Below are 20,104 nucleotides of genomic sequence, written 5' to 3'. Positions count from 1 at the left end.
AGAACACAGCTTGATTCTCAAAGCTCAGAATTAGTTTTTGCAAGACTAGAAAAACATCTAAAACATCAGCACCTTGATATGGAACCAGCAAGAAAAACTCTGAACAATGCCATATTCAAAAAGCCACGTTTTCAGAGGAAAAATAAGCTTTGAAAAAAATTCACTCCATGGAGCGAACACAGAACCTTGTGCTTTCTACAGAACTACATTTGGTGCTGATACACTAAGGTGATAGGTGCCTCAAATATCTTAGATAATCAAAAAGACATTCCACTGCTCTGCAACCTTACCACAGCACTAGCACTGACAGAATGCCAGCCATATAGCATCACACCCTCTTTCCTAAAGCCCTATCCTGCTGATGCGGAGTGCTCATGTGCGTCTCATCCGAATCAAGGGGCTCCTCTTAAACAGCTATTGAATGCAGCTCCAAGACCACAATATTAGTAGTAAAAAGTTCAAGACCCATTTGTTTAAAAGGTCCTTTAATTCAGATGCCAAGATCACTATTCTTGGATAAATTAAGAAAGGCAGCTGCCCTAGAAGATACAAGCTCACCTATTTAGAGAGCAGGGGGTGGAGTGCACTTACAAAACCCTTATACCTAAATAATCCCCCAATCCCCAAAAATGTTTCCATTCTCTCCCCCCCCACACACACACCTCCAATCTCACAGGATGGCACATTCCCTCTATGAAACAGACCCTTCTTTTTCTGTCAATACTCAGGGTTTTTTCTTCAACAAATGAGGTTTCTCCTTCCTTACTCTATAAATGGAGTTTTCCTCATTTCATGAGTGTTTGCTAGCTCCAGAAATAGATTTTTTTGCTGACATAAAGATTGCATTTACACTCTGAGATCTCAATCCTACTGAATTTCAGACAAAGTCAATTGACAGCACCACATTTAGTCAAAGAAAAAGGACCATAAAGAGAGAAGTAATGTGCCAGCCAAGCATGAAGAGCAGACCTTTTGCACTCTTCCTTCCCCTTCCCCCATTTATATTGGTAGGAGTCTGCAATACACATTTCAAGACACTCAATGTTATTTTCCAGACAGTTTCCTCCACACTAAATACCTGATGGAAGTCATGCCTATAAAATGAAGTGACTTCTCTGCATCTCCTCCTTCAGGGCTGACTGAGTAGAAGAAACTCATCCATAGGAAGAGAAAGGACTCAAGCCTGTATGTGGGAGTTCAGTGATGGAAACTGGTTGAGAAGGTAAAGCTATCACATTGCACAGGAAAACAGAGACATCAGGAGGACGGAGGGAGTTGAGGCCAGTTCAGACAGTGCTGCCAAACCTGTAGGCTAAGTCATTTATTTTTGGGGATGGCGGGAAGGGGTGTCCCAGGGACAGGTTGAAATGACAGTGAGATTTTTTTTCCCTCTGCTTACGCTTCAGTGCTAGGTGATGTGGAGTACAAGCTGCTTCCTGGTGACAGATTTGTGGGGTGATAACTGAAACTACCTAGGGAAAAAACTGGATGTTTCCCCTGACTGGGGAAACAGGAAATCTCCATCCACTATTTCCCTAGGACTCTCCAGAGTGATCCCTTCTTTCTGGAATACTCTTGATTGGCTCACCTTCCATGCTGTGGGACTAGAGCGTCTCCACCACACTGCTGTTAGGAGCAGTCTGAAGCAGGTAATGGGTTGAAGGGAGGGAAGAGCCCACATGACCTTGGTCAAGAGCACAGTTTTTTTATTTTTATAACTGGAGATATACCAATCTCCTGGAACTGGAAGGGACCTTGAAAGGTCACTGAGTCCAGCCCCCTGCCTTCACTAGCAGGACCAAGCACTGATTTTTGCCCCAGATCCCTAAGTGGCTCCCTCAAGGACTGAACTCACAACCCTGGGTTTAGCAGGCCAATGCTCAAACCACTGAGCTATGCCTCCCCCCCAGTTTGCAAAAGGCCTCAAGCTTTGCTTGAGCTGATCATTGTGAAAGTTATGAAGAGAGTGGAGATTGGGAGCGATGTCAGGGTAAGAGGGCACATACATGGAGGGAGGCAGAGCATGGTTATAGGGTTGATGTGGGCAGCAGAGTAAGCTGAAGTTCATGTCTTCACTGTTCCTGTCTGAGGGTGCAATCATACCATGTGACATTTCAGGAACAGTCACACTGGGCCTGGTCTACACTTCAAAATTAGTTTGACATAGCTACAGTGTTCAGGGGTATGAATTTTTCATAACTCCTGAATACCATAGAGGGTTGCCAACCCTCCAGGATTATCCTGGAGTCACCAGGAAAATAAAAAATTATCTTTAATTAAAGATGGTCCTGTGATGAAACCTCCAGGAATATGTCCAACCAAAACTGGCAACCCTAGCACCGCAGCTATGTTGACCTAACCCCCAGTTGACATGTGGCTAGGTTGACTGAAGAAGGCTACCATAACCTAGCTACCGCCCCTCAGAAAGGTGGATTACCTACAGCAACTGAGAAACCCCTTCCATCACTACAGGAGGCATCTACACTACAGTACTACAGCGGCACAGCTACAGCGCCAAAGCAGTGCCGCTGTAGTGCCCACAGCACAGACATGAACCTCCTCACAGCATGGCCAGTAAGACAGCACCTTTTCCCAGTGGCTACATCTTGTGTTCCAGAAACTGAGGGCATGTCTATATTACAAACTTAAGTCAACTTATGTTAGGTCGACTTATAGCCACCACAGTAATTACTGCAGTGATTCATGTCCACACTGCCCTCCTTCTGTCAGTGGTGCGCATCCTCACCAGGAGTACTTCCACCAACTTAAGAGAGAGGCAGTGTGGGGGTCTGCCTGCCAGGGCTCAGGCAGCAGCTCGGCTGGGAAAGAGGAACCTGGGGGGCAGTCAGGCTCTAGCTGGAGCCCCACCCTGGGGTGACAGCCCAAGTTGTCAGAGGCTTTCTTGTCAATTTCACAGTTCTAGCATGTAGGAGCACAGGAGAGCTGTCACAGGTCTGGATCAGAAAGGCTCATCCTTATTCAGGTTTTAGATCCGGGTGCAGACTACTTGCTTTGATGCCGGTGACCTACTCCTGTAGATGCTTCTGCTTGAGTCACCTATGAATAACTCGATGCCTTGGAATTTCTGAGGAAGGAATACTTTCACCTTCTCTTCAAGTCTGCTTTTGGGTATGCAGAAAATGCCGCCTCTTCCTCCCACACTTGGAAACTGCAAACTTAGAACGTTGCCACATTAATCCATGCTTGTATCACATCAATCCTGCATTGTTGGAACACACCATTCTGACAGCCCTGGATGAGCCTTCAGAAACATCCACTAGTGCAGCTTCTGAGTGGAATGGATCACTTGGAGAACATATCACTTGTGCTCCATGATATCTGCTGGCTACCTATCGAGTTCCCATCACAGTTTGAGAATCCAGAGAATCCTAAAACCCTACATTGTTCTGAAACCCAGTTATTTAAAGGATGACTTTGTTCTATCAGCAGATTGAAGGTCCACTTGGGTATCTCTGCTGTCAGTGCCTGAAAATCCTTTGTGGTGGATGTGATAAACAAAGGGGGTGGGGGAGGTAGCTCCCTTTGATGGACATCCATCCAGCCAGTTAGCTGTAAAATCCCTCTTGGTAGCTGTTCTTGACTTGCTTTACCTGTAAAGGGTTAAAAAGTCCCCCAGGTAAAGAAAAAAAAAAAGTGGGCACCTGACCAAAAGAGCCAATAGGAAGGCTAGAACTTTTTAAAATGGGAAAAGAAACTTTCCCTTTGTTTGTGGTTGCTCTCTCTAGGCTGCAGAAACACGGAGTAGCAGTGCTATAAGAACAGGATTCGATTTTTGGTGTCCTAAGAGGTTTGTGCATATGCCGTTTGATTAGTTGGAGGCAACAGATAATTTCCTTTGTTTTCTTACTCAGCTCTTCCCTGGAGGGGGGGGGGTGAAAGGGCTTTAGGGTACCCCATAGGGAGGAATTCCTAGGTGCTCCTTCCTGGGTCCAAGGGTTTTTTTTGCATTTGGGTGGTGGCAGCGTTTACCAAGCCAAGGTCAGAGAAAAGCTGTAACCTTGGGTGTTTAATACAAGCCTGAAATGGCAAGTATTATTTTTTAGGATCCTTGTGGGCCCCCAGTTTCTGCACTCAGAGTGACAGAGTGGGGATTCAGCCTTGACAGTGGGCAACGCAGAGGTCGTGGCTTAGGATACCTTCCTCCCACCCTCCGCTGCCCTCCAGCCTTCCAAACTTCTTCTTGCTGCTGTCACAGCCCCAACTCAGAGCGCTTCAGATCACACTCCAAAGTCTTTGCAGTCAGTCTTTAGACTGAACATCATTTTAGTTTGTGCTTTTGGACACTGTATGATACATTAATATTTTATGAAAGGCAGAACATTCCTGTCTTTTTGGCTTGTGTGTACTGCTTCTATGTACCTCTGTTCTAGGCACCATAAGGATTAAAATATGCTAAGCAGTCAGCCAGTGGCCAGTTGGATTCATTTCTTAAATCCCTTTCAACTTAGCCATTTAACTTGACCACTCACTAAGCTCACCTTTGGTGAAATAGGAATGATCAGGCAGGAGTATTATTTCCTACCTGCATCTCCATCAGCAGTTTTAACATATGCCTCTTTCTTCCCTCCTAATAGAAACCTGGTTATGAATCTGGAACAAACTTTCATTCCATCTATAGAATCATCTATTTTAGTTCAAGATCCTTGGCCAACAGGCAAAGACAGCTACTGCACATGTGACATCCGTAGCATTAAATCTCAGCTGTTTAAAAAGTTTAGAAAGGTTTTGCTAAGTCAGAGTGGGCGAGAGGTGGCAGAAGTTAATTTTAGCCTAGACATGTAAAATAGTTATTGAAAGAAAGTAAAGAATGAAGTCAAAAAAACGGTGTGAACTGAATTTGATTGGACTAAATGAATGTTTGATTAGCAATTTTCCAGGGGGTTGCTACAGAATCTTTAACATGAGAGGAAGTAGAGAGTCCTGTGGCACCTTATAGACTAACAGACATTTTGGAGCATCCGACGAAGTGGGTATTCACCCACGATAGCTCATGTTCCAAAACGTCTGTTAGTCTATAAGGTGCCACAGGACTCTTTGCTGCTTTTACAGATCCAGACTAACACAGCTACCCCTCTGATACATGAGAGGAAGTGTTCATATATCGACTACCAGAAACTTAATTTTAAGTGTGGAAAGGTTGCCACTGACTCCTTTGGACACCTCTTTTCTGGGAAGCACTTGGCAACTTGATTCAAAAAGTGGGCATCACCATGGTTACTGCTCCTATATACTGAGACCTAAGAGATATACTATTGTACTGTTGAGTCTCTTTTCCCCACAAACCTGAAATATCATGGCCAGATGAGATGAGAACAATTAAGTTGCTGGAAGTCCACAAGCAACTAGAGACAGAAGTGCATCTTCCTATCCCTTTTTTATTCTTTTCTTTCACCCTCACACCTTTGCAGGAGTTTGTCTTGTCTTAAGAGTCAGGATCAGACTTCAACAACAGAACTGGAGAGCTGCCACCTAAAATTGACATTTTCCCCCCATCAAGAGATCTGATGCAATTTGAGAGACTTTCAAGAAAGGGCTTTAAAAAAAATAAAAAGATATTCCAAGGTTGTACAGTGCTCTTCTGCACAGTGCTTTTTGTAAAATATATGTTATGTTTTGATCAGTCTTCTTTGTTCCCAGTGCAAATTTCAAAACATGGATAAAAGCATACAGAAAATCTTCTCTGAGCATTCCACCAAGTATCACTGGGAAGCAGGGGGAATTCTTTTTAAAATTAACCAGCCCTGAGGCCGATGGTGATTGTGGAAGGTTTTTTTCCCCCCTTTACCTTCTGCATTGTGCTTAAGGCCAGTTAAGTGTTAGCTTGTTAAACACTAAAAGAGAGAACTGATACATCAGCAGTTTAACCTGATTGCACCTGAAGCGCATTTTATTTTCAGTGATTGAGCATATGGCTAAAACCTTGTCATGTTTCCCTTTGCACTCTTGGATAGAATCTTCAATAGCCTGCACACAAGATTCTCTCTCCTCTGATATAAGATCCAGCATTCAGGAAGAACACTTTCCCACCCATTATAAGGATGCTTTTGTAGATACTACAAAATAATTTCTCATGTTTTCCCAAACATCTTGTATTAATACTGGTGCTTTTAGTTAGTCCTTAAAATGTACATTTCTTCACTTGTGGCATCTAGTAGCAGAACTGTGAGTTTCAATCTGTTTGTATGAGTGCTGTGCTTCAATCATTCCTTTAAATGGCACATTTTGTGCTATACTGCAGGCCTTGTTAGCATAAAAGAAGGCTACAGCTTTCTAATCAAGTTCAAGTCTTTGCCTTTAAGTCACTTATGGCATAACTGATTGAACTTTGCCATTCTCGGGGGATGGGGTTCAAGGACAAAGACTGCTCCTGAATGTTAAAGAGTTGCTAGAGACCTGGAACAAGGACTTAAGTAATCAAGGCTTCATTTCAATGACAATGGCATCAAAAGTATCTCAGCTGCAGGATTAAATTCAATATTCTGCTCCTCTACTTCAAGAGAGAGATTTAATCTTGAAGAATTCAAAGAAACAGATACTCTGCCCTTTTGGAGGTGAGCAAGAATCCTGCATTGCTAATTCTTGACAATATTTACATTTTTATTTTAAAGGAATTATCTGTTATAATTACTCAATTCCACTCAATCTCATGTCTCCTACCATTTCCTTCCCTTTTAAGCTATTACAGCTCTAGCTGAGCTCCGTCTGTGGACAGTCACCAGGCTGCTGAATTGGACCCAGCTTTGGATTCGACTTATTTTAAAGCCTATTGGTACAGAGCAGCATCCAGACACTGTCTCTTAGTCTGACCCAGGGCTGGCCAACCTGAGCCTGAGAAGGAGCCAGAATTTACCAATGTACATTGCCAAAGAGCCACAGTAATATGTCAGCAGCCCCCCCCATCAGCTTCCCCCCACACACACTCCCAGCGCCTCCCGCCCACCAGCAGCCCTGCCGATCAGTGCCACCCCCTCCCTCCCCCCACACCTCCCAATCAGCTGTTTCGTGGCAGGCAGGAGGCTCTGGGGGGAGAGGGGGAGAAGCGAGGGCACAGCATCTCAGGAGTGGGGACAGGAAGGGTTGGAGTGGGGGCAGGGCCTGTGGCAGAGCCAGGGGTTGAGCAGTGAGCACACCCTGGCACATTGGAAAGTTGGTGCCTGTAGCTCCAGCCCTGGAGTCAGTGCCTATATAAGGAACTGCACATTAACTTCTGAAGAGCCGCATGTGGCTCCCAAGCCACAGGCTGGCCACCCCTGGTCTGGCCTCTCTGGCACACAGACACCCTGTTTGGCACCCCCTTCTTGGGTATGTGGGACCCTGCCGTACAGCTGCTCTAGGCCCCAAGACCAGTGCTGATTCCTCCAAGTCTCCCAAATAGCTTAAGCAAGCCCTCCCCAGAGCTCCACCCTCCTGGGTATTTTGATTTACAATGTAACTCTTAGGATGTATGTAAGCTACAGTTGATGCAGCAGTACAGCTATGGCATTGCAGCTGTGCAACTGTAGCACCATAGCTTGGAAGGTTTCTGTAGCGATGGAAGGAGTTTTTCTGTTGACCACCACTCCAAGAGATGTTAGTTAGATTGATAGAAAATTCTTCCATCGACCTAGCCACATCTACACCAGGTCAACATAACTACATCAGCTCAGGGTGCAAAATTTTTCACAGCCCTAAAAAACGTAGCTAGGTAGATCTAATTTTTAAGTGTAGACCAGGCCTCAGGATCTTGTGACAATTGAAACAAGAGAACACACAGACTCTGTAAAGGAACTTCTAAACCAGATACATTTTACTCCCAGACAAAGCACACGATTTACATATCCAGGCAAAAACAACAAGTGCCTCAAGCAAAACCCCTCCCTCAGGCATCCTCACCACTTTTGGGTTTTGATTAATGTCTTTTTTGGGTCCCAGGGCCCTCCTGCTCCCTTCTCCTGCTCAGACTTCCTATTCCTGGCAATGGATGGCTGGTGAGAAAGCCCCACAGCTGGAGAAGACCAGGCCTTTAAACAAAATTGTCCTGGGATGGATCTGTTTGAATGGAAAACCTTCAAAGTTGACTACTCTTGGTGGCTTTCCCAATGTTGGCCCCTCTGCTAGGCATAAGAATTTCTCCTAATACCATCTGGATGTCCCAGCTCAAGAGGGTACAGTACAAAAGTGAAAGGCATAGTACAGTATGAAATCAAAATGACATTCACAAAACAATGAGTTTGCAGATTGATATAGACATATACTAATCTGTCACATGGAGTCAAAAAGATTCAGTGGCAAAAAAATTCCATTAACACAGAGTTAAGGTTACTAGTGGTACATCACCCCTTGCAGAAGGATGAGTTGAGCAAAACTCAAATTTTTGAAAGCCAGAAAAATGCACATTTAAGGTTAACTATGAAATCTTAACTCTGCCCTCTTTCAGCAATGCCCCAAGACAGCCCTGTTAACACCCACCCACACCCCTTTACTCTGCCAACCCCACAGTTGCTCAAATGTACAAGCTCTTGCTCCTGGGGGATTTCTGCACCAAAAAAAATAAAAATTCTACACACAATATTTTAAAAATTTGCATATTTTATTTGTCAAAATAATACAATATAATCACACCAGTTTCAATTATTTTGGTAATTTATTTCAAAATACTTGTCAGCAAGTATGTCTGTAACAATATAGACAAAAAAGATTCTGGAATTTTTTTTTGTCAAATAGATTCCTTACTAGGTATATTAATACAGAGCTTGGAGTAATTCACTTGAAACTACAATACAGAAACGTACTTCCCACACCCTTCAGAAGCAGTGCAAAGGCTTAGGGGAGTCAGGGGTAATGGAGGAGCTGAAGGAGCTTGGGTGTGAACTTGGAGGGTTGTTGGGTGTGGGAGGGAGAAGTATGAAACAGGTGGGTTTTTGGGGGGGATTGTTAGGGAGTTGGGGAGCCTCCCCCATGCAGACCATGGCTGACCCTACTCTCCCATTCAGTCAGGCACATCTGTCCCTGTCCCCATGTGTCCCTGCACCTCCCTCCCCCATCCCCATGTGTCCGTGCACCCCCACTGAGCCAGACCCATCCCCCATGTGTCCCTGCACCCCCACTCAGCCACCCTCCTCCCCTGTGAGCATGTGTCCCTGCATCCCCACTTCCATTCAGCCCCCACCCCAGTTTGTGCCCCCCACTAGCCCTTCTGAACTCCAGTCTGTGACCCCCCACCCATCTACCCCATGCTGTCCATCCCCCCATATCCTGTGCCTCCTCACCTGGCCCTATGGGCAGGGTGCTGTGAGGAAGGCAGCCTGTCCTCTTCCCTATCCATTGCTGGAGCCCTTCCCACCCGAGAGTGGCTGCTTTCTGTTCTGGTGGGCGAAAGGCATAACTGAAGCACTTCTATGCAGAATGTATTTTCTGCTGAGGGGAAAAAAACAACTCTGCATGGCACATGAATTCTGTGCATGTATGGTGGTGCAGAATTCCCTCAGTAGTAAAGCGCTTTACTTCCTTTCACTCTCACCCACAGGATTCCATTTAACACTATTAAAAGATAAGAAAGAAGGAAAAAAAGGTTGCCCACCCCACCTTCCCTCTACCCTCTTTGAACAAGGCCTCAACATGCACATACTCACACTGACTTTTGGCACTACAGATTCAGGAAGTTTCAGATTCTGGTGCGCACACACACACCAGAAATAATACAACCCATGCACAATTTAAGAAACACTTCCCAGCCTTTTACAGCTCCCTTACACTTATCCACAGGATACCATCTCAACCTGCGCTTTAACTTAGTCATCATAAAAGCATTAAAATCCTTTCATATTCCTCCTCACTGCAGACAATATCCTTTGCAATAAAAGCTCTATGTCCTGCTACTGACTTAACCTATACAATTCTGTAAAGAAATGATGCATGCAGGATCCTGAAGGTACACATGCATGCACCTCTTCCCTTTCCTCAAGAGTGTGGAAAACACATCTCCTCATATCACAATCACAGCTGTGTCACACCTCAAAGTAATCCAAAGCTCACTCTCTCTCTCTCTCTCTCTCACACACACACACACACACACACACACACACACTCCTCTACCAAGCAGAGCTAACTATGGTACCTCCACCAATCAGCACAACTACATCTGACGCAGACCTCACTCACTTTACCTGGAGTGCATGCAGATACTAAATGCTTAGGCTGCTCACTGTTGACAATGCCCTTCATAATAAAACCCCTGTGCCCTGCTATTATATAATGTATACACTGAAACAACACATACTGGATCCTGAAGGTACACATGGCAACTCTTACCTTTGCTCACCCACATTGGAGGGTGCAAAACATATCTCCTATCATAATCACAGCTTTGTCCCACACCTTAAAGTAATCCACAGACTCCTCGTATCATACATGCACTAGCAGGCCCTGCTACTGCCTCCACCATTTAGTGTAGGTACACCTAACACAGTGACTGCACCTACAGTGTATGCAATAATTCCCACTGGCTACTACCAGCTCCAGGGGAACATGGGCAACCTCCCTCCTTTAATAATGTTAGATGAAATCCTGTCAATGAGAATGAATGGGTTGTAAAGGAGGTGAAGAACTTGTACATTTCACCAACTGTGGGGTTGGCAGAGTAAAAGTGTTAAGTGCACGGGCAACCTTAACTGTGCATTTCCTGGTTTTCAGAAGTTTGAGTTTTGCTCAACTCAGTGTTCTGCAAGGGGATGACATCCCACCAAGCAACCTTAACTCTGTTTTAATGTAGTGTTTTGCCATTGAATTTCCCACTTTATTTTTAAATAGAAAAAAGATATGTTGTTGGTAGGCGTTAGCAATCATTTATGCAGTAGTGCATATCATGTCCTGCAATTTACATACTGAACCAGCCACCCTCACTCCTTCCCTATTAATTGGGCCCCACCAGCCCTGCTATGGCACACCTCCCCAGCCACCCCCCTGACCCATTTCCCAACTGTTCCTCCCTCCAATCTGGCCTCATCCCCCCTACTGTACCCAGGCACCCCCCATTGCAAGCAGGGAACTCATCTTCCTGGTGTACATACATATCTATTGCCATTGCTTCTTCCTTCCTGTAACCCAACGCACATGCAGTGCCTGGAGCGAAGGACAATTATGTTACAGTGGAATGGTGCTTCAGAATGGTTGGAGGGTGGAGCTTGTGGCAGGGCCAGTGAGAGGAATCACAGACAGCGTTTCTGTTCCAAACAACTGAGAGAAAGATCCTCAGACCCCTGTCCAATGTACCCCATCTACAAGAAACAGGGGATGTCAGAGCTTGTAATGTTTCTATGCCATACGGTACACGTTTTCCAGTCAGCCATGAACTCTCCAATTTCCTGATTAATGTTTTTCCAACACTTATTAATAGCTTTTATACTGGCACTGTAGCAATTAGTCAGCTGCTCAGCCAAATCAAAGAAAGCTATTGCAGCTCCCGGACACAAATCCCTGACGCCATCCAAATCTGCTCTCATACACTCTATGAGGTGAACAGCATGAATAAGGCCCAGATCATTTCTGCTCAAGTGAATCATCACAATGTCTGATAGATCCTCTTAAGTCATCAGTTAGATGCTGCAAAGTGGGCAAAACATGATCCCAACACAGGCCACCCAAATAAGCCTGTTGTCAGCAATCCCCATGTCATGATGTACTCCTTGCTCTCCCACAAATTTCTGCAACCTTGTGATCCAGGAATCGCCAGAACCCACATGCTGGTAACTCTGGCAGTGCACCCATTTCATTTCCCTCAAGTCAGGGAGCCTTTGGAAACATCCCATTAATCTGCCCCGAGATCAGGAAATAGCCCCTTGCCCTGCACCCCAGGGGCTAGTAATATACAGATTTTCCTTAAACAACCAATCCAAGGCTTGCCTACGATCCATCCTCATTTTCCCACCCCTCTCTCTCCCTGTGCTCGTCCTCTGTCACAGCTCTCCATCTCCTCTCCACCTGATAAAACAAAAATGTTGGTTAGATCAGCTGCTGACTGTTCTGCTGTGATCATAGTAAACCTCCCCCTAAAATACAAACACTTAGAGCTGAGACAACTTGTAGCACCATAAGGATTAAAGTAGGCTAGTGAGTTAGAGAAGTTGTGGATGTTAGAGGGTTTTGTGGATATTTTATGGGTTATTGAAATTAACTCTAAAGCTACTAGTAAGCCCAAGATTGTTATTGTTAGTGCTGCGGTTTTTATGTATGTTGGTATTGTTGTGGGTGGAGTTTTTAGTGGTATGGTGTTTAGTGAGATGATAAGTCCGGCGATAATGCTGCCTATGGCAAGGCGAGTGATTGGGTTAATGACTGTGGGGTTATTTTCATTTAGTAATATAGTGGAAGGATATCGGGGTTGTCCTGTTTGCACAAATGTTATAATTCGTAAGCTATAGATTGTAGTGAAGGAGGTTGCGATTAGTGTTAGGAGTAGGGCTCAGGCGTTTAGGTATGAGGTGTTTATAACTTCGATAATGATGTCTTTGGAATAAAATCCAGTTATGAATGGTATGCCTGTTAGTGCTATATTGCCAATGGTTAAACATGAGGAGGTGATTGGTAGGGGTTTGTGCAGTCCTCCTATTTTTCGAATGTCTTGTTCATCATTGAGGTTGTGGATGATAGAGCCGGAGCATAAAAATAACATGGCCTTGAAGAAGGCGTGTATAGAAATGTGTAAGAAGGCTAGTTGCGGTTGGTTTAGGCCAATGGTTACTATTATAAGGCCAAGTTGGCTTGATGTTGAGAAGGCAATAATTTTTTTAATGTCATTTTGGGTGAGAGCGCAGAATGCTGTGAATAGGGTGGTGGTAGCCCCTAGGCATAGACAGATTGAGAGGGCTAAATTACTGGTAGTTAGGATAGGGTGGATTCGGATGAGTAAGAAGATGCCAGCGACGACTATTGTACTGGAGTGTAGTAATGCTGAGACTGGGGTTGGGCCTTCTATGGCTGCTGGTAATCAGGGGTGAAGGCCGAATTGAGCTGATTTTCCTGTTGCAGCTAAGATAAGGCCAAGGAGTGGGAGTAGTGGAATTGGGTTGGGGTTGGCAAAGATTTGTTGGAGTTCTCATGTGTTTATGTTTATGGCTAATCAGGATATGCTAAGAATTAGTCCAATGTCTCCTGTGCGGTTGTAAAGGATAGCTTGTAGGGCTGATAAGTTTGCTTCTGTCCGTCCCCGTCATCAGCCAATTAGTAGGAAAGATATAATTCCTACCCCTTCTTTAGATCAACAGAGCCAGACGTGTACCCAGAAGCCTCCTACTGCAAGACAAACCCAAGAAAGAAACCAACAGGACTCCACTGGCCATCACATACAGTCCCCAGCTAAAACACCTCCAACGCATCATCAGGGATCTACAACCCATCCTGGAGAATGATCCCACACTTTCACAGGCCTTGGGTGGCAGGCCAGTCCTCGCCCACAGACAACCTGCCAACCTGAAGCATATTCTCACCAGTAACTGCACACCGCACCATAGTAACTCTAGCTCAGGAACCAACCCATGCAACAAACCTCGATGCCAACTCTGCCCACATATCTACACCAGCAACACCATCACAGGACCTAACCAGATCAGCCACACCATCACCGGTTCATTCACCTGCACGTCCACCAATGTAATATATGCCATCATATGCCAGCAATACCCCTCTGCTATGTACATCGGCCAAACTGGACAGTCTCTAAGGAAAAGGATAAATGGACACAAATCAGATATTAGGAATGGCAATATACAAAAACCTGTAGGAGAACACTTCAACCTCCCTGGCCACACAATAGCAGATCTTAAGGTGGCCATCCTGCAGCAAAAAAACTTCAGGACCAGACTTCAAAGAGAAACTGCTGAGCTCCAGTTCATCTGCAAATTTGACACCATCAGCTCAGGATTAAACAAAGACTGTGAATGGCTTGCCAATTACAGAACCAGTTTCTCCTCCCTTGGTTTTCACACCTCAACTGCTAGAACAGGGCCTCATCCTCCCTGATTGAACTAACCTCGTTATCTCTAGCTTGCTTCTTGCTTGCATATATAAACCTGCCCCTGGAAATTTCCACCACTTGCATCTGAAGAAGTGGGTATTCACCCACGAAAGCTCATGCTGCAAAACGTCTGTTAGTCTATAAGGTGCCACAGGATTCTTTGTTGCTTTTACCCCTTCTCAGCCAATAAAGAGTTGAAGTATGTTGTTGGCTGTTACTAGGATTATTATGACTACTAGGAAGGTTAGTAGGTATTTAAAGAATTTTGTGATGTAGGGGTCTGCAGATATATATCAATGAGCGAATTCTAGGATAGATCATGTGACATATAAGGCAATGGGTACAAATATAATGGAGTATTGGTCAAATTTAAAGCTTATGTTGATATTGAATGTAAATATGTTCAATCAGTGGAGATTGGTGATGATTGATTCGATGTCTAGGTGGATGAAAATGATTAATGGAATTAGGGAGGTGAAGAATGCTGTTTTTACGGTTGTTTTTGTTTTTGTAACTAGTCATTCTTTGATGGGGTGTATGGGCATTATTAGGGGTAATGTCAATATGAGTAATGTTAGAAGGAGGGTAGAGTTTATTATTAGCGAGGTCATTACTTTTACTTGGAGTTGCACCAAGGGTTAATGGTTCCTAAAACCAGTGGATTGCTTCTATCCTTTAAAAGTGAGGGAGCTGAGGTGGTTAGTCTCAGATATAGGAGTTAGCAGTTCTTATTGTATAATACCTCTCTCGGTTTATAAGGAGATTTTAACTCCTATTTTTAGAGCCACAGTCTAACGTTTGTTTTGAAACTATATTAACGATGCAAGGTGTTTAGGTGCCTTGGATTAATTCTGGTTTTGCTATTAGTAGTGCTATTGGTAGTATATGAAGTATTATGAGTAGATGTTCTCGTGTGTGGGTAGGGGGGATTGTTTTTGTGTATGAAGGGGTTTCTCCTCATTGGGTGGTGATTAGTATGTATAGGGTATAGGCGGCGGTTAGTAGGGTTCCTAATCCTGTTATTAGGATTGTAGTATTTGATCAATTGAATAGTGAGACAATAATGGTTAGTTCTCCTATTAGATTAATGGTTGGCGGAAGGGCCATGTTGGTCAGACTAGCTGAGAATCATCATAGTCCTATTAAGGGTAGTAGTAGTTGTATGTTTCGGGCTAAAAGTAGTGTTCGGCTATTGGTTCGTTCATAGTTTGTGTTGGCTAGGCAGAAAAGTATTGATGATGTTAAACCGTGGGCAATTATAAGTGTGATGGCTCCGGTACATGCTCATTCAGTTCGTGTTAGTGCTGCAGCGATAACTAAGCCTATATGACCTACGGATGAATAAGCAATTAATGATTTTAGGTCTGTTTGGCGTAGGCAGATAAAGCCAGTTATGATTACTCCTCATAGTGCAAGTATTATGAAGGGGTAGGAGAGCATTTTTAACGGTGGGGCTAGTGTTATTGTTATACGGATAATGCCATATCCCCCTAGTTTAAGTAACACTGCTGCTAGGATTATTGATCCTGCGATTGGGGCCTCTACGTGTGCTTTAGGTAATCATAGGTGTAGTCCGTATAAGCAACAGGAGTTACTAAATCTTTATTGCACAGGTGTCCAAAGGTTTGGACTAGAAACATCAGCGGCAGGGTGTTCAGCAGGGGCAATGGCATCAGCATTATGCCGGAAAAGCATAAAGCAGCTGTATAGACACCCTCTCATGGTTTTTTATTTTATTGGCGCATGCGCACTGTAATCCTTCCAGACTATACACTACACTAGCAAAGAAGTCAACATGTTCTTAAATACCATTCATAATTTGGGTCCCACACAGACTTAGTGGGTGCCCTGCACTACCTTGGCTTAAATAATAAATAATAAAAAAAGACCAACTGAGATGATTCTGACCCATCACAGCGATACTGATCTCCAGTGCTGCTTTAACAGGGGTGGGGGGAAGACACCTAGAAATGTTAAAAAATTGCTTTTTGGGGGGGGGGGAGGATCTTATATCTCTGAACTCTGGCTCAAATGACCCCAAATGTGGGTCATAAACCTCACTCTGCACTCCCATGAAGCCTAGCAAATTTCAAGGAAATTCATGCAAGCATGTGGATTTTAGAGCACATAGAAGTGTTGTCCTTTAAACAGGAAGGACAGAGGGATGATGGAGATAAAGGGCTCCTTCTGCATATTCATCTGCAGCATAGGAGGCTTGGAAGGATGTGATGTGGCCCATTCATTTCAATGTGATGCTCTCAGCTGATTGAGAATACCCCTGGAGAGGAATACAGCCTGAAACAATAGCTGAAACATGTGAACTGCTCCATTCATCTGAGTGGGTGTTCCCATCCTCCCGACCCTCGCCCCAGTGCTTTAGAGCTTCTGATATGCATGAAGTATTCCCCAGATCCTCGCTCACATGGAGCCAGGGAAGGGGATGCACCACTGTAATAAATTCTTAGGGCTTGGCTACACTTACAAATTTGCAGCGCTGCAGCAGGGTGTGAAAACACACCCTCTGCAGCGCTGCAAATTGCGGTGCTACAAAGCGCCAGTGTAGTCAAAGCCCCAGCGCTGGGTGCCGCGCTCCCAGCGCTGTCCGTTATTCCCCACAGGGAGGTGGAGTACGGACAGCGCTGGGAGAGTTTTCTCCCAGCGCTGGCGCTTTGACTACACTTAGCGCTTCAAAGCGCTGCCGCGGCAGCGCTTTGAAGTTTAAGTGTAGCCATAGCCTTAGTGTTTACTGATTGCCAAACATCTGCCTATCACCATTTCCACTACTAATCAGCAGCTTTCACATTTCCTACAGTTAACAGGAGAAACACACACCTAATGCATTCAAAAGTGAAGCTAACTGCACTAGAAGTGCCACTGCGGCACCGATGCAGCTGTAGAATTTGTGGTGAAGACACTGGGCCAACAGAGAAAGCTCTCCCGTCGGTTTGATTACTTCACCTCCCACAAGAAGCAGTAGCTATGTTGGTGGCAGAAGCTCTCCCACCGACATAGTGCTGTGCACACTGGCACTTAGGTCAGTATAACATACATCAGTCAGGGGTGTGGATTATTCACACCCCTGAGCACCGTAAGTTATACCAACCTATGCGCCAGTGTAGACGTGGCTAAGTTTACGCTAGAACTAGGCTACCTGTATACATCAAATCCTCTGCCCGCCTTCCAGAAATCTCTAGATCAGGGGTAGGCAACCTATAGCACGCGAGCTGATTTTCAATGGCACTCGCACTACCCGGATCCTGGCCAGTGGTCCGGGGGGGCTCTGCATTTTAATTTAATTTTAAATGAAGCATCAAACATTTTTAAAACCTTATTTATTTTACATATAACAATAGTTTAGTTATATATTATAGACAGAAAGAGAGCTTCTAAAAACGTTAAAATGTATTACTGGCACACGAAACCTTAAATTAGAGTGAATAAATGAAGACCTGGCACACCACTTCTGAAAGGTTGCCGATTCCTGCTCTAGATCCTAACCAACCAAATCCCCTAACAGTTCACATCTCCACCCATTCTCCTCTTCAACATTCAATAACAGCTGAATCCACCCACTAGCTAATGCCCATCTCCCCAATCACCAATGACTCCACCCATTCCACTTCCTCCCTAGGCTTGTAGGCTGTTCTATATCATTCTTATTGTTTCTCAGTAGGCCTCAAAAGAACCTTAATATTTCCATCACTTCCTTTTTAACGTTAAAATAAAAGTTCTTCTCAGATTGAAATAACAGCCTAAAGTTTCTAGTATCTACAAACTCTTTCAAGTATATTTAATTTCTTTGAAGTTATAATTTTGTATGGGAAAAAATTCTCAAGTTTCTCAAAATCCTGTTCCATGCAAATAGGGAGGGAATAAGGACATTCAAACAAACAGAAACTTGCTTGGGTTTGTTTTTAAGTGTTAAACTTTTCTTCTGTGTGTGCATTTAAGAAATGTTAGAATTTCTTGTTGGGAAACAGAGGAAGCCAGGACATGACAAGCAAGCTCCAGACCAAAATTAACGTAAATGTTGTGGCAGTAAAAATTCAAATAAGGTAACTTAGGGATTTTAGAATATTTTGGCTTTTATCTGATTCTCTACACATTATACTACAGTAACAAGCCTGAGGTATATGCTCCAGATCAGGGAGTAGTTTGAATAGCGAATGTGTGTATCACAGGAGTTTAACAAGCTCTGCAAAAAAAACCACTACAAAAACAAAATACCACACCCACCCCAACAAACATTAGCAGGAAACCAAAAACTCCATAACTTGAGAGAAGAGCTAACTCCTCACAGAGAAGTCCCAGACAGCCAAAAGCCCATCAGAAAAGCAATGAAACGTGCCAAAGTCAGATGAATTGCATCGCCAATAGCATCTGAGTGGCAGAAATGATGGCAGATGATTCCAATCCAAGGCCTCATACAGGGGACAGTAATTAGGAAAAGAAGAAGAGGGCCCCTTGTTAATCAAGTGTTGTAGGCAGTCACTCTGGTTCCTGAGGAGAGTATTAGAAGCTCTCTTTGGCTGCCCCAGAGTTAGACTCCTGACATTTCAAGATCAGTAAGAATCTGAAGACTATGGGCTTGGGTACACTTGCAGATGTGCAGCGCTGGGAGTTAAAGCTGTCTTCGTACAGCTGTGTAGGGAAAGCGCTGGAGTGTGGCCACACTGACAGCTACCAGCGCTGCAGTGTGGCCACATTTGCAGCGATGTTGGGAGTGGTGCATTATGGGCAGCTATCCCAGCGTTCAAGTGGCTGCAACGTGCTTTTCAAAAGAGGGGGGTGGTGGAGTGTGACAGGGAGCATGGGGGAGAGGGGGGGGATTTTTGGAGCCGACACTGTGTTAGCTCCCTGCCTTACAAATTCTGACCATTTCCCCGACGCCTCATTCATTCTTAAATGCAAACAGCCTGCAGACCAGATAAGCAGCTGCTCCGACAGACTCCCCCCCTCCCCCGCCATGCTGTTTCTCTCCTAAAGCAAACACTAGCTGTAGACATTCATCCCCCTGCCTGCCTCATTCACAGCAAACAGGAGCTGTGTTTGTTTTTTAGATAAGCAGCTCCGGGAGCCCCGAGTTCACAACAAAACAAAGAGAGGCATCATAACAAAACAAAGAGAGTTCTGTAGTTAAAAGCATTATGGGAAAATTCTGCTGGAGGCCAATTACAGCGCTTTTGGTGGCCACACTGGCGGAGCAGCACTGCATCACCAGCGCTGCAACAGTTATACCCAAGGCAGAGCAGGAGTACAGCCAGCACTGCAGCCAGGGAGATGCAGCACTGTATGTGCCTTGCAAGTGTGGACGGTGAGTGAGTTGCAGCGCTGTAAACCCACCACCAGCGCTGCAACTCTCCAGTGTAGCCAAGCCCTATGATATAAGGACTTTTTAAAAAAAGCATAAAAGAGCACCCTTCAACATATAATTCTAACCGAGGGTAGTCAGCAGGCGGACCGTGGGCCAAATCCAGACCGCCAAACGCTTTTGAACGGAACCTGAAATTTTTAGTTACTTGTCATTATTGTTATTTTTTATTATAATTATTTTCTCTAGAGTTTGGACCTCGACCAAGAAATTTGGACCTTGCCAAAAAAAATAAATAAAAAAAAATTGACTCCCCCTGCTCTAAACTGTTGAGCCCTGATCGAGCAGTGAATGCTGCCTGCATTCTAGTTTCCACGGTGGGCTAATTACATGAACTCCTTTCCTAGCTAACATGCAACAGAATAAAACTTCCATCAAACTGGAATATGGTCCTGATAACTATAGCTTCAGCCTCTCACTCCAGCAAACCCACGAATACTGGCATCAAGAGGACAGGAATCCTCTGAAGGGGACTGGACTGTTAGTAAGATTGGTGACAGAATACAGAAACTGACAGCTCAAGTGACAAGTGAGCTTGTTGTCCCAGTTTAGGGCCTAGCATCTATAGCAAACACTACCAGCACACCTGAGTTTGGTGTATTCTATCTGAGGCAGCCCTGGGTGGGTCTCAGGCCTGATATACACTACAAAGTTAGGTCAAAGTAAGTCACCTTGTGTCAACCTAGCTGGGCCTGTGTCTAACATTTAAATGTGTCTCACCA

At 44.5% G+C, this 20,104-nt stretch overlaps 1 protein-coding gene and 1 pseudogene across 7 annotated transcripts in view; both read right to left on the bottom strand.

The window, feature by feature from the left end:
• WASHC1 (WASH complex subunit 1) overlaps nt 1-20,104 on the bottom strand; it is a 74,097-nt gene that overhangs the window by 29,115 nt on the left and 24,878 nt on the right. The gene's annotated exons all lie outside the window — the stretch shown is intronic.
• On the bottom strand, nt 14,831-15,595 carry LOC120409453 (annotated as a pseudogene).

The sequence above is a fragment of the Mauremys reevesii genome, linkage group 1, assembly GCF_016161935.1.
Source record: "Mauremys reevesii isolate NIE-2019 linkage group 1, ASM1616193v1, whole genome shotgun sequence".
NCBI lineage: Eukaryota > Metazoa > Chordata > Testudines > Geoemydidae > Mauremys > Mauremys reevesii.
The sequence above is the reverse complement of the archived record's forward strand: the minus strand, read 5'-3'. Positions and strand labels throughout refer to the sequence as shown.